Below are 14265 nucleotides of genomic sequence, written 5' to 3'. Positions count from 1 at the left end.
GGAGGCTAAGAGCAAGCCTTGTCAGGGAGTTCGAGGCTGCCAGCAGAGGAAGTTATCTGTCACAGAGTCCTTGAACAGCATGGCCTTGCCGGGGGGAGCACCTCCACGCACCACGTCTGTAGATAATGAATGAGTTGAGCAACTGTGATGACAGGAACACAGCCACGCTATAAGCAGTCACCGAGGGGTCAGCCAAGGGTCAGCAAGAGACACCTAAGGAAACGTCTTTTTTTTTTTTTTTTCCTTCTCATTCGTCCACCAGAGGGCAGGGAAGAGACAGATCAGAGAACACCAGTCTCCTCTCCTGCCACAGGTCCTGCCTGCTGCAACTTTGAACCCAATAAGAGATTGCTCTTTAAAAAAGGAAAAACCGAGGTAATGCCTCAAACTAAAGACTGCACCCAAAACTAGGGAATTCCCCGGCAGTCCAGTGGTTAGGATGCTGTACTTCCACTGCAGGGGGCGGGAGTTCCATCCCTGGTTGGGGAACTGGGATCTGGTATGCCCTTGGGGCAGCCAAAAAAATAGGAAAACAGGAGAGAGAGAGGCCGCACTAAAAACCAAAAATGACTGAACATTTTGGAACCAGCTGGCAACTTCATAGGAGGTGGGGGAAGGCAAGAGCCCATCAGGAAAGGGGGAGTGACAGATTAGAGCTGGTGTTTTTTTAACTGTTTGATATTTACCTTTAAGTGTTGATATTCTTCAAACTAGTTCCTGAAGCCATTATTATTGTTGTTGTTGTTGTTGTTCTTGACTCCTCCTGTTTCACCTCATTCATTCACTCACTTATTCATTCCCCTTTCACCTCATATATTCATTCACTCATAAGCATGTGTTGTTTGCCAGGCACTGTGCTAGGCACAGTATTATGATATGTACAGTGAATTAGAAGTAGAGTCAATTGACCACCAGGTCCTGTCCATTCAACTTTCAAATATCTCCTAAGCCTTTTTTGTCCACTTCTCCGACCCTAGATGTCTCTGCCTTGGCTCAAGCCTCAGTAGCTCCCATTGGATTATACTTTTGACTCTGACCTCTTACCATCCAGTCTGTTCTCCACCCTTCCCAAGAGAGACCTTTCCAAAAGACAAATAGGATTATCACTCCCTGATGAAGACAGCTCGTTGTCCCCCAACGTCCATCGTTCCTTTAGTAAGAGTCTCTACATTTTAGATGAGCACATGTCTGTCCAGAATAAAAGCTATGTTTCCTGGCACTCTGGCTGCCAAGGGTGGTGATGAGACTACATTCTGGACAGAGCAATGAAAGACAGTGATGTGTGCAAATTGGAGGTTATGCCTTTCAAGGAAAGGGGTGTGTTTCCACAGCCCCTTCATTCCTCCCTGCTGGCTGAAATGCAGAAGTGGTGATCAGAGCTGAAGCCGCCCTCTTGGACCACTAGAAGGAAGCAGTATATTAAGGATGTTTGGGCAACAGGAGGGAAGGTGCCAGGCAGGGTCCTGACGATTGTGGAACCACCATGCCCACTCTGGCTTACCTACTCTGGTTTTTACATAAGTGACAAGTAAACCTCTATCTTGTTTAACCCATAGTTATTTTGGAGTCTTTATTATAGTAGTTGAGCCTGTTTCTTTCTCTTTTTTTCCATTTATTTTTATTAGTTGGAGGCTAATTGCTTTACAATATTGTAGTGGTTTTTGCCATACATTGACATGAATCAGCCATGGATTTACATGTGTTCCCCATCCTGATCCCCGCTCCCACCTCCCTCCCCATCCCATCCCTCTGAGTCTTCCCAGTGCACCACCTCTGAGCACTTGTCTAATGTATCCAACCTGGGCTGGTGGTCTGTTTCACGCTTGATAATATACATGTTTCAGTGCTATTCTCAGATCATGCCACCCTCCCCTTCTCCCACAGAGTCCAAAAGTCTGTTCTATACACCTGTGTCTCTTTTTCTGTCTTGCATATAGGGTTATCATTACCATCTTTTTAAATTCCATATATATGTGTTAGTATACTGTATTGGTGTTTATCTTTCTGGCTTATTTCACTTTGTATAATGGGCTCCAGTTTCATCCATCTCATTAGAACTGATTCAAATGTATTCTTTTTAATGGCCGAGTAATAGTCCATTGTGTATATGTACCATAGCTTTCTTATCCATTCGTCTGCTGATGGGCATCTAGGTTGCTTCCATGTCCTGGCTATTATAAACAGTGCTGCGATGAACATTGGGGTACATGTGTCTCTTTCAGATCTAGTTTCCTCGGTGTGTATGCCCAGGAGTGGGATTGTTGGGTCATATGGCAGTTCTATTTCCAGTTTTTTAAGGACTCTCCACACTGTTCTCCATAGCAGCTGTACTAGTTTGCATTCCCACCAACAGTGTAAGAGGGTTCCCTTTTCTCCACACCCTCTCCAGCATTTATTGCTTGTAGACTTTTGGATAGCAGCCATCCTGACTGGCGTGTAGTGGTACCTCATTGTGGTTTTGATTTGCATTTTAGTAGTTGAGCCTGTTTCTAACTAATAAATACTCCAACTCAAACTCTTCCTATGGCTCCTACTGTTTTCAGGTTAAGTCCAAGCAAGTGAACCTGGAACTTAGGACTCTTTGAGATAAAAAGTGCCTGTCAGACTAGTTTCTTACCTTATCTCTTCCTCCTCTTTCGTATAAACTCTATGTTTCACTCAAACCAAACTAATTGCACTTACTAAGTGCACTAAGCTGATTCATGCTTCGAGGCCTTTGCTTAAACAGTTTCCTCTTCCTGGAATGCCCTTCCTGCTTCTTCTTTGCTGCCTCCTTCCAGCTCATCCTTCAGGACTCAGCTCTGGAGTCATGTCCTTTGTAAAGTTATCCCAGAATGCCCACCCCATTCCCAGATTATTCACTTCTACTAAATGCTTCCTTAGTACATTGTGTCTATTTCTCTGGTGTCTGGTAGACTAGAAACTTCAGCAGGGCAGGGACTTCCTTGGTGGTCCAGTGGTTAAGAATCCACCTGCCAATGGAGGGGACGCAGTCTTATCCCTGGTCTTGGAAGATTCCACACGCTGCGGGACAACTGAGCCCATGCACCACAACTACTGAGGCTGCATGGCCTAGAGCCTGTGCTCTGCAACAAGAGAAGCCACTGCAATGAGAAGCCTGCACACCACAACTAGAAAATGGCCCCAGCTCACCACAACTAGAGAAAGCCTGTGCACGAAGCAATGAAGAGCCCGTGTGCCACAACAAAGACCCAGTGCCGCCGAAAGTGAAAAAAAAAAAAAAATTTAAGCATAAAAAAAAATCAGCAGGGCAGTGAGAACCCCCGTCTGGTTTGCACTAGATGTCCAGTCCTGAGCATATCAGAAGAGCCCAATAAATATGCATCAGATGAATGAATGACTAAATTAACCAGCCCACCTCATTTATTACACTGTACTACCATCCTCTGCTCACTCTCTTGTCTGTGTCCATTGTCATCTGAGATCCCTGACCCAGGGACCACAGAGTTCTGATCACCACGACATAGTAGGTGCTCAGTAAATGTTGTTTTAGGAGCAATTCCAACCCACTGCCCTCTGTTCTGCAGCATCATTTTCCAAGAGAATTTCTGGCTCGTTTCTCACAGGCAGTGTGTGCAGCCTTCCCCCCAAAGCGTGTACTGGTTGCTGTTAACAACATAAGCCTTTTCTTGGTAGGCTGGCAGCATTTATGGAAATTAACATTTGGCCACAGTGACCTCAAAACGCTGCGAGCTGAAAGGCTTTGCTTGTTGAAGTGGCTTGGGCTTAGCCAGTTCTTTAGAAAACTGCATCTCAGCATTGTGGTTTGGATGGCAAAGGGACACGAAGCAAGTTACAGAGACTGGGAAGTAGGTACCAGGTCAGGGGAGGTTGTGGAGCCCCAGAAAGGTACAGAAGCAGGGTGGGTATGCTCTGGTAGATGGGGGGAGGGTGGGTAATTGAAACTCAAAGTCCATGGTAAGTAGGTCTCAGTTCACTTGGCAAGAGCCTCTTGTCCAGCCACTTTGTTTTAACCCCAGTGAGGGATAGATCAGTTTGGATGGACTTGGTTTTGCTATAGTAAGAAACAACAGGGGCAACCTCAGTAGCCTGAAACAACAAAATAAATTTCTTTTTTATATAAATCACTTTATTTATTTATTTTTGGTTGTGCTGAATCTCCGTTGCTGTGCACATGCTTCCTCTGTTTGCAGCAAGCAGGGGCTACTCTTCCTTGCAGTGTGCGGGCTTCTCACCGCAGTGGCTTCTCTTGTTGCAAAGCACAGGCTGTAGGCTCTAGGTGCCTGGGCTTCAGGAATTGCAGCACATGGGCTCAGTAGCTGCAACTCACAGGCTCTAGAGTGTGGGCTCAGTAGTTACGACACAAAGGCTTAGTTGTTCTGCAGCATGTGGAATCTTCTTAGACCAGGGATCAAACCTGGGTCCCCAGCATTGGCAGGTGGACTCCTATCCACTATACCACCAGGGAAAGTCCACAAAATAAATTTCTTCCTCATATTCTACACTCGTATGAATCAAAAAGGGGTTTTACCTCCAGGCAGGTTCTCGGAGACCTGATCCAAGAGAGGATCCATCCTAACACAGGTTTCTGTGTCTGCAGAGGCAGGGCAAAGAGAACATAAAAATCCTGCACTGGCTCTCAAAAGCTCTGCCCTGAAGTGCTATGTATGTCACTTCTGCCCACTTCTTGCTGAAGTTTCACAAAGCAGGGATATGTAACAGGGAAAGGCAGAAAATATCTGCGAATGACAGTGATCTACCACCAAAGAAAATGCCATGTGGTGGGAGCTTTCACTAACTGCAGGATTTCAAGCAAGCGATCAACCAGGCTGGGACTTGATTTTCCCAAACAGAAAACAGGATTGTGATAGTTCTGACACAGCCCTAGGGATGTGATGACTCAGTAAAATTATATGCAGAAAGTTGAACACAGGGCCTGGGATAAATACTTGCTCAATAAATGATTCTTCAGGGAATTCCCTGGTGCCCCAGTGGTTAGGACTCCATGCTCTCATTGCCATGGGCCTGAATTCAATCCCTGTGTTAGGGAATTAAGCTGCAAGCTTCGAGGCCAAAAAATAAACAAAAAAATGATTTTAAAATTAAATTATGGAGAACCATGATGGCCAAAAAGCAAGAGTGAAATGGAAGCCCTGTGATCATGCGGGATCACTGAAGCTAGAACAGTAAGGACCCTGAGCTGCATTTCTCTCCTCTCTTTTTTTTCATACACACAGCAGTGGGATCAAAGGCAGCTGTTCTGCCTTGAGAAGCCCTTTGACCTTTATGGGCCCAAGCAGGCATAGCTGACCTCTTGGCCTGCTTTGGTTTTTGCCCGCTGGGCCAATGTGACCTGTGAAACAGAACTGTGATTGTGGCCAGCCAGCCAGGCACTCTGGAGGTCAGCACTGGATTTGGGAGTTGCAAGGAGAGCTTTCAGGCTGATTGAAGCCTGGTCCTCCTAGGCCTGAGAAATAAACTCTGAGATATACATTTTGTGCTAGTTGCCTGCACCAGGCAGGCACATAATCAGCTCCTGCCTAAGCAGTCAGCCAGGAGCCAGGAGGAGATGGAGGCTTCTCACACCTAGCAGAACCCTCTTTCTGTGGGGGAGCAGCAGCTTGCATCTCAGTGTGGATTTGGGAGGCCTCAGCTCCCTGTACCTCCATCTGGGAACATGCACAATGTCTCCTGCTTAGTGGACTCCCAATAGATAGATTTCCATGGGCGCTAAGTCACTTCGGGCATGACTGACTCTTTGTGACCCTATGGACTGTAGGCTGCCAGGCTTCTCTGTCCAGGGGGATTCTCCAGGCAAGAATACTGGAATGGGTTGCCGTGCCCTCCTCCAGGGAATCTTCCCAACACAGGGATTGGACCCACGTCTCTTAAGTCTCCTGCATTGGCAGGTGGGTCATTGGCCACCTGGAAAGCCCAGATTTCCATACACTGGGCCATTAAAGAAAAGTTGGCATTCTTCAGTTCTGCTGGTGTTTTTCATTAATCATTTCAGTCTCCTGATGGAACATCCCAGCCAGGCCAAAAGTTTGCATTCTACAGCAGCTCCTCTGAGAGCAATACTGGGGAGAAACTGGAGGCTATAGGAGGTCAGCCAGAGGGCAGTTGAGATAATCCTGGTGAGAGGGGAAGGTGGACTGAACCAGGATGGAGCCAGAGGGAAGGAAGGAAGGACACAGACATGAGAGGTGTTAAGGAGACAGGGCAGATACAACTTGCTGACCACTTAGATCTGGGGAAGGGGGAGGAGGGATGGGAATGAGGCAGGCTGACTCCCAGGACTGCCTTAGGAAAGACTTTTTAAATTTGGCACCAAAAGTTCCTTGGCAGCAAAATCTGACCTGAAAGACATTCCAACTTGAAGGATATGAGTCTCTATAATCTTTAGGCATCTCATACATTTTACTGCAGAAATATTCATGTATTTCATTACATGGGGCTGCCCCCGACCACACTCACGGCGTTACATAACGCACTGCTATCACTTTTGTTTAAAGTCCAAAAGAACTCCAAATTCTGAATCACATTTGGTCCTAGATAAGGGACTGTGGGCTTATAAAAATAGCAGTGGCGGCAGCTGACCACCACACTAGGCTCCTCCTGAGAGGGCCTGCAGGGCTGTCCTTGTCCCCATTTGCTTTCCGGTCATCAGTCCACAGAGGTCTCTCCTGTGAGCTCCTTGTAACTCTCTCAAGGCCTCTTCTAATCCACTGGTCACCAGTGTCCACTGCCCACCAACCCCCAATGGGCAGCTATGCATTCTAATGCCCCTTCTGTACACTGGGTCAGGAGCGGGGCCATAGGGTGTCTCGGGTCTCTGGCCTTGCTCTGAATCATGGGTGGGGATAGGGCTCTGAGATCCTATGCTTTCTTTGCCCCCCATCCCACCCCACACTCCAGTCCCCAGGAAAATGATAGATCTTCATCTGCTCTAGGATTTCCCACACCTCCTATCATTGATACTCTTCGTGCCACTGACCCCCAAGTTTCCCCAGATTTATGAAAATGCTTGGTTCTGGCAGTGGGGAGCTAACTTTGCTTCTTCTATTTTTCTTTTCCCTTAGGCAGGACCTCAGCATTTAGCATCCTCAAATGAGACTCGTTCTCTTTTCTTTGTCTTCCTTACTGTCATCCCTAGCATGAAGGCAGAAAAACTACAGTGGCAGAAAGAGATTGGTTATACTAAAAATGACACTCAGGCTAATAAACAGGTTACCTCTTTCTAGAAGACACCTTCCCTTCCACTTGGCCACTCCTCAGGTTACCAGCTCACTGTCTCCCTCCTTTCCTGGCCCAGCCTCAAGAATGAGGAATCTTGACTCACACCTCCCCCACCTCAATCCACTCTCCACCCCAAGCTCCAGCTGAAACTACTCCCTTGTTAAAGGTAATAGACAAACTACTGCTGCTGCTGCTGCCGCCAAGTCTCTTCAGTCGTGTCCGACTCTGTGTGACCCCATAGACAGCAGCCCACCAAGGCTCCTCCGTCCCTGGGATTCTCCAGGCAAGAACACTGGAGTGGGTCGCCGTTGCTTTCTCCAAATGGACAGACTCCTTGAGGCCATTTCCAAGGAGCTTTTCTCAGTCTTCATTTTGATTCCTTCAGGAAGCAGATTATATTATTGTTCATGAATGTTCACTGCTCCTCCTACTGGGGCCCTCCCAGTGAGAGGATTATATCCCAGTCTCCTTGGTTGCTATATGGCCGGGAGAATTGCTTTCGCAAATAAAATGTGAGTGCATATGACTGTGGTAATTCCACAGCCTGTGCCATTTCTGGGCAGAAGCTTTAAGACCCAACATCATTGTCCTTTTTCAGTGCTGTGCTTCAGTTCAGTTCAATCGCTCAGTTGTGTCCGAGTCTTTGAGACCCCATGGACTGCAGCACACCAGGCTCCCCTGTCCATCACCAACTTCCAGAGCTTACTTAAACTCATGTCCATTCAGTCAGTGATGCCATCCAACCATCTCATCCTCTGTCGTCCCCTTCTCCTCCTGCCTTCAATCTTTCCCACCATCAGGGTCTTTTCAAATGAGTCAGTTCTTCACATTAGGTGGCCAAAGTATTGGAGTTTCAGCTTCAACATCTATCCTTCCAATGAATATTCAGGACTTATTTCCTTTAGGATGGACTGGTTGGATCTCCTAGCAGTCCAAAGGACTCTCAACAGTCTTCTCCAACACCACAGTTCAAAAGCATTAATTCTTCGGTGCTCAGCTTTCTTTATAGTCCAACTCTCACATCCATACATGACCACTGGAAAAACCATAGCCTTGACTAGACGAACCTTTGTTGGCAAAGTAATGTCTCTGCTTTTTAATACACTGTCTAGGTTGGTCATAACTTTTCTTCCAAGGAGTAAGCATCTTTTAATTACATGGCTGCAGTCACCATCTGCAGTGATTTTGGAGCCCAAGAAAATAAAGTCTGCCCCTGTTTCCCCATCTATTTGCCATGAAGTGATGGGACTGGATGCCATGATCTTAGTTTTCTGAATGTTGAGCTTTAAGCCAACTTTTCACTCTCCTCTTTCACTTTCATCAAGAAGCTCTTTAGTTCTTCTTCACTTTCTGCCATAAGGGTGGTGTCATCTGCATATCTGAGGTTATTGATACTTCTCCTGGCAATCTTGATTTCAGCTTGTGCTTCATCCAGCCCAGCATTTCTAATAATGTACTCTGCATATAAGTTAAATAAGCAGGGTGATGACATACAGCCTTGAGGAACTCCTTTTCCTATTTGGAAACAGTCTGTTGTTCCATGTCCAGTTCTAACTGTTGCTTCCTGACCTGCATACAGATTTCTCAAGAGGCAGGTCAGGTGGTCTGGTGTTCCCATCAATTTCAGAATTTTCCACAGTTCATTGTGATCCACACAGTCAAAGGCTTTGGCATAGTCAATAAAGCAGAAATAGATGTTTCTCTGGAACTCTCTTGCTTTTTTGATGATCCAGCGGATGTTGGCAATTTGATCTCTACAGAGTACATCATGCAAAATGCTGGGCTGGATGACTCACAAGCTGGAATCAAGATTGCTAGGAGAAATATCAGCAACCTCAGATATGTAGATGGTATCACTCTAATCATAGAAAATGAAGAGGAACTAAGAAGGCTTTTGATGAAAGTGAAAGAGTAGAGGGAAAAAGCTGTTTTGAAACTTAACAGTAAAAAAACTAAGATCATGCTCCAGTCCCATTGTGTGGGCATGCTGTGTGCTTTGAGACCCCATGGACTGTAGCACATCAGGTTCCTCTGTTCATGGAATTTTCCACACAAGAATACTGGAGTGGATTGCCATTTTCTCCTCCAGGGGATCTTCCTGAGCTAGGGATCAAACCTGTGTCTCTGGTAGTGTCTCCTGCAATGGCAGGTGGATTCTTTACCACTGAGCCACCTGGGAAGCCCCATCCCATCATTTCATGGGAAATAGAAGGGGAATAAGTGGAAGCAGTGACAGGTTTTCTTTTCTTGGGCTCCAAAATCACTGCAGACGGTGACTGCTGCCATGAAATTAAAATATGCTTGCTCCTTGGAGGGAAAGCCATGACAAACCCAGACAGCATATTAAAAAGCAAAGACATCACTTTGCCAACAAAGGTCTGTATAGTCAGAGCTATGGTTTTTCCAGTAGTCATGTATGGGTGTGAGAGTTGGACCATAAAGAAGGCTGAGCACTGGAGAATTGATGGTTTCAAATTGTGGTGCTGCAGAAGACTCTTGAAAGTCCTTTCAGCTACAAGGAGATCAAATCAGTTAATCCTAAAGGAAATAAACCCTGAATATTCATCAGAAGGATTGCTTCCGAAGCTGAAGCTCCAATACTTTGCCCACTTGATGTGAAGAACTGACTCATTGGAAAAGACCCTGATGCTGGGAAAGACTGCAGGCAAAAGGGGAAGGGGGCATCAGAGGATGATAGCATCACTGATGCAATGGACATGAGTTTAAGCAAACTCCAGGAGAGAGTGGAGGACAGATGAGCCTGGCATGCTGCAGTCCATGGGGTTGCAAAGTGTGGACTTAGTGACTGAACAACAGCAACAAATTATCTAGTTCAGTGTTTACTATGCTCCTGTGAGGCAGGTATGATCATCCTCTGCAAAGAGAAACTGAGGCCTAGAGAGGTTAGGTATCTTGCCCAAGTTCCATAAGGTGCCTGTAGCAGCAGACATAAGAGCACCCAAATAAATGTGGCTTGAACATGAGGAGTTTATCTCTCATCACAAGGGACCTAGAAGAAGATGCTGGTAGGTATCAGGTTGTTTAACTGAGCAGCTCAGTGATGTCTGACTCTGGGTCAGCTTCTCTGAGAGCCTTGGTTCCTACCAAATGGTCCCAGGATGGCTATTAAGCTAGGTATTGCATGCTTCCCTAATATACAAAGGCAAGCAGGAAGGGACATTTTCCCCCTGGATATCTTCCTTTCTACTGTAGAAGAAAGCCTTCCATAGAAGCTCCCAGCAAATTCTGAGTCCCTGCCTCTTCACCCTCTTCTTTTTTTTCTCTTACCGTCTGTGGTAGCTGCAGCCAGACTGACCCTCTCTCAGGTCAGTAGGATCAGGGTTTTGGTGCCTAACCTAAACAGTGAAGGAGTTTATTGAATAATGTGGGGGGTTTACAAATTCCAAATGTAGATAGGAACCAAAAGCAGTTAGGCTAAGAACACAGGCAAAGATGTAACACAGGAAAAGCCTGGTTGGACAGCCACTACTGGCCACTGGCTACACACTGCTGTGGGACTCTCCCCTCCCCTCCAAGAACAGGCCCTGCCACTTTACTTCTCTCTCTCTCTCAAAGGTCGAAGTCCTGGGCAGAAACATCCCACTAGTCAGGCCTGGTCATGTGCTCATTTCCCAGTTGCGAGGAAGGAAAGCAAGATTCCACCCTTTCAGCTCTGTAGGTGAGAGCTGGCTCCTTCTTCCCCAAGCCCTTTGCAGGACAGAATTTCCACAGCATAAAAGAGACGTTCTTCTGCAGAGTATCAAGGTTCCCCTCAACTTTCCATAGCCTCTCTTGCCTCCAGGGCTTTACATACACTCTCCCCCTTTTCCCCTCCCTCCTCTCCAGGCAAATCCTCTTCATTCTTTTCTTTTTGGGGCTTCACCAGATATTAGTTGTGTCACACAGGATCTTTCGTTGTGGCACCAAAACTCTTAGTTGCAGCGTGTGGGATCTAGTTCGGTGACCAGGGATTGAACCTAGGCCCCCTGCATTGGGAGCATAAAGTCTTAGCCACTGGACCACCAGGGAAGTCCTCCTCCACATTCTTGAGATTTCATGTCTTAGATGTCACTTCCCTTCAAATCTAGGCTAGGTTCTCCCACCCCATTGTGTTTCTGCTGCAGACTGTACTTTCCCCAGCACAGTCTCCATCATCGTGCTGAAATCACCATCTTGTCTTTTTTCCCCACTAGACTGCAAGTTTTATGACTGCTCTCTTCGTCCCACCACTGGATCCCTAGCACCCAGCACAATATTGGGCATATAACATATGCCCAATAAATGTATATTGAATGAGTCAATTAAGGAATGAATGAGATGAATTAGTGGCACCACCATCCCCCTAATCACCTGGGACACCGTCATCTCCATCTGGTCTGGTGTCAAGTCCCATTAGCTCTACCTGTATACTCCAGTCCCATATTATCTCTCTCCTGGACTTTTACCATAGCTACTTCTGACTTGACATCTGTCACTTCTGCATGCCCAACAGCTCTTCCCTCTTATTTTGGAAACTGTCATCATTTGTTTTTGAAGAACTACTTCTCCCTCCTTGCAGTCTTGAGGGAACTGTCAGTCAAGGTACTCTCCACCTTTGGCAAGGGGTGAACATGAGCTCCAAACCAAGCCAGGACTGTAAATACCGAGTGGAAGGACACAGGTATAGAAGACAGTTGGACTGAGTCATTCCAATCATAGCATCTGTGAGAAACTCTTTGTTGAGTTTGGGGGTAGTACTTGGCAGGTAGAACTTGGTTCTCATCCAAGTTTAGAACCAAAAGAGAGATAGCTACAGAAGTAGGGCAGAGGGAGATCAGAATATCAGCTTTGCTACTGACAAAGTTGCTGGGAACCTACCTTTAGGTCTGATTGACATGTGAGTTTACTAATACTGAACCCCCCAAATAATCTACTCTACCCAGTCTCAGACAGTACTGGAATATCATAGTCCTTTCTATGAGGGTCAGACCCTGAGAAATTTAAAACTTTGAGGAAGGGCACAAAAAAACCAAGGTTCTTATGGGCAGGTAGATCTGAAAGAAGGAGGAAAAGCTGAGTTGAGCTCCATTCATTCTCCCTAAACTCACATCAGATAATTCACTCCTCCTTCTCCCCCTCTGGGGAAGATAGATGGGTGAAGGAGGGAGGCAATAGGCAAGAGTGTTATCTGAAAGAGGTCTCTCCACACGGAAAAAACTGGAGGAGGAAATAAACATTCACCTCTGCATTGTCCCCTTGTTCCTGATATGTAGATTACCCTAGGCACCTCTGGCTCCTCTCATCCCCAAGGCTCGAAGTTGTACAACTATATCCCCTGAATTAATTCCTTTTGTTTTTTGCTTAGTGTAGTCAAAGTCTGTTTCTGTTGCTTGCACCAAAAGAACATGTCTTAGTTTCCTATTGCTGCTGTTAACAAATTTGGTGGCTTAGAAGAGCACAATGTATTGTCTTCTGATCCTGGAGGTCAGAAGTCTGAAATGGGTCTTCTGGGGCTAACATCAGGGTATGATCAGAAACTGTGTTCCTAATGAGATGGATAAAACTGGAGCCCATTATACAGAGTGAAGTAAGCCAGAAAGATAAACACCAATACAGTATACTAACGCATATATATGGAATTTAGAAAGATGGTAACGATAACCCTATATGCAAGACAGAAAAAGAGACACAGATGTATAGAACAGACTTTTGGACTCTATGGGAGAAGGCAAGGGTGGGATGATCTGAGAGAACAGCATCGAAACATGTATATTATCAAGTGTGAAACAGATCGCCAGTCCAGGGTTGGATGCATGAGACAAGTGCTCGGGGCTGGTACACTGAGATGACCCAGAGGGATGGGATGGCGAGAGAGGTGGGAGTGGGGGTTCAGGATGGGGGACACATGTAAATCCATGACTGATTCATGTCAATGTATGGCAAAAACCACTACAATATTGTAAAGTAATTAACCTCCAACTAATAAAAACAATTGGGAAAAAAAAAAGAAACTGTGTTCCTTCTGGAGGCTCTAGGGGAGCCTGTCTCCCTGCCTTTCCAGCCTAAGAAGCTGCCATCATTCCCTGACTTGTGGTCTGCAGCCAACAATCACACTACTCTGACCTCTGCTCATGTCATCACATCTTCTCTGGCTCTCTTCCTCCCTTTTACCCTTGGAAGGACCTTTGTGATTATATTGGGCCCATCCAGATAATCCAGGATAATCTTTCCATCTCAAAATCCTTAACTTAATCACATCTACAAAGTCTGCTTTGCCAAGTATGGTAACATGATCACAAATTCCCGGGATTAGGACCTGGATATCTTTGGGGGTATTATTTTGTCTACCACAGAACACTAACAGAAAGATTTCTTAGCCTGTCTTGCATTCATCTCTTTCATCTCCAGTCTTCCTGCAAGTGATCTTTATAAAATGTCAATCTGATCATGACCTAAGAAAATTCCTGATTCCCAAAAACCCACTGAATAAACCCCCCGGCACCCCTGACTCTCTTTCACTTCAGGTGGTTTGCTCCAAATGTTCTTTCAGCCTGAAAGGTACCCCACCCCAAAGCCAAATCCTCAGTAATCTTCAAGATCCCTCTTGCAGAAACCTCCATGATTCCTCTGGCTGGAACCCAGCTGTGCTGTGCGTCTCACATCTCCAGAGACTGTCTTTTCACCTGGCAGGACTGGGTACCGGCCAGTCAGATGATCTAACCTTTCTGTGCCTTTGTTTCCTCTAGTTTAAAAACTGCACATAATAAAGCAGTGACCGCATGTATAGTCTGTTGTAAGAACTAATTGAGACAATGGATATAAAGTTTTGAGCACAGTGCTGGCATGCAATTTGGCACACAGTACTCAATAATATGTAGATGATAGCAGCTATTACTAAAATTTAATAGTTGAGTGAAAGAAGAATGAGGTACTCTCTCCTTCCCCTGAGCTGTCAATATTCCCTTTATGATCCTTAGTATGCCCAAAGACTAGGACATTTTAAAAACCTGAATGAATAACCCTGACATTTTGTGTGTTTCTGTGTAATCTTAGCTGTTTTCCTTT

This window comes from Cervus elaphus, chromosome 8 (assembly GCF_910594005.1).
Source record: "Cervus elaphus chromosome 8, mCerEla1.1, whole genome shotgun sequence".
In the NCBI taxonomy this organism is placed as follows: Eukaryota; Metazoa; Chordata; class Mammalia; order Artiodactyla; family Cervidae; genus Cervus; species Cervus elaphus.
The sequence above is the reverse complement of the archived record's forward strand: the minus strand, read 5'-3'. Positions refer to the sequence as shown.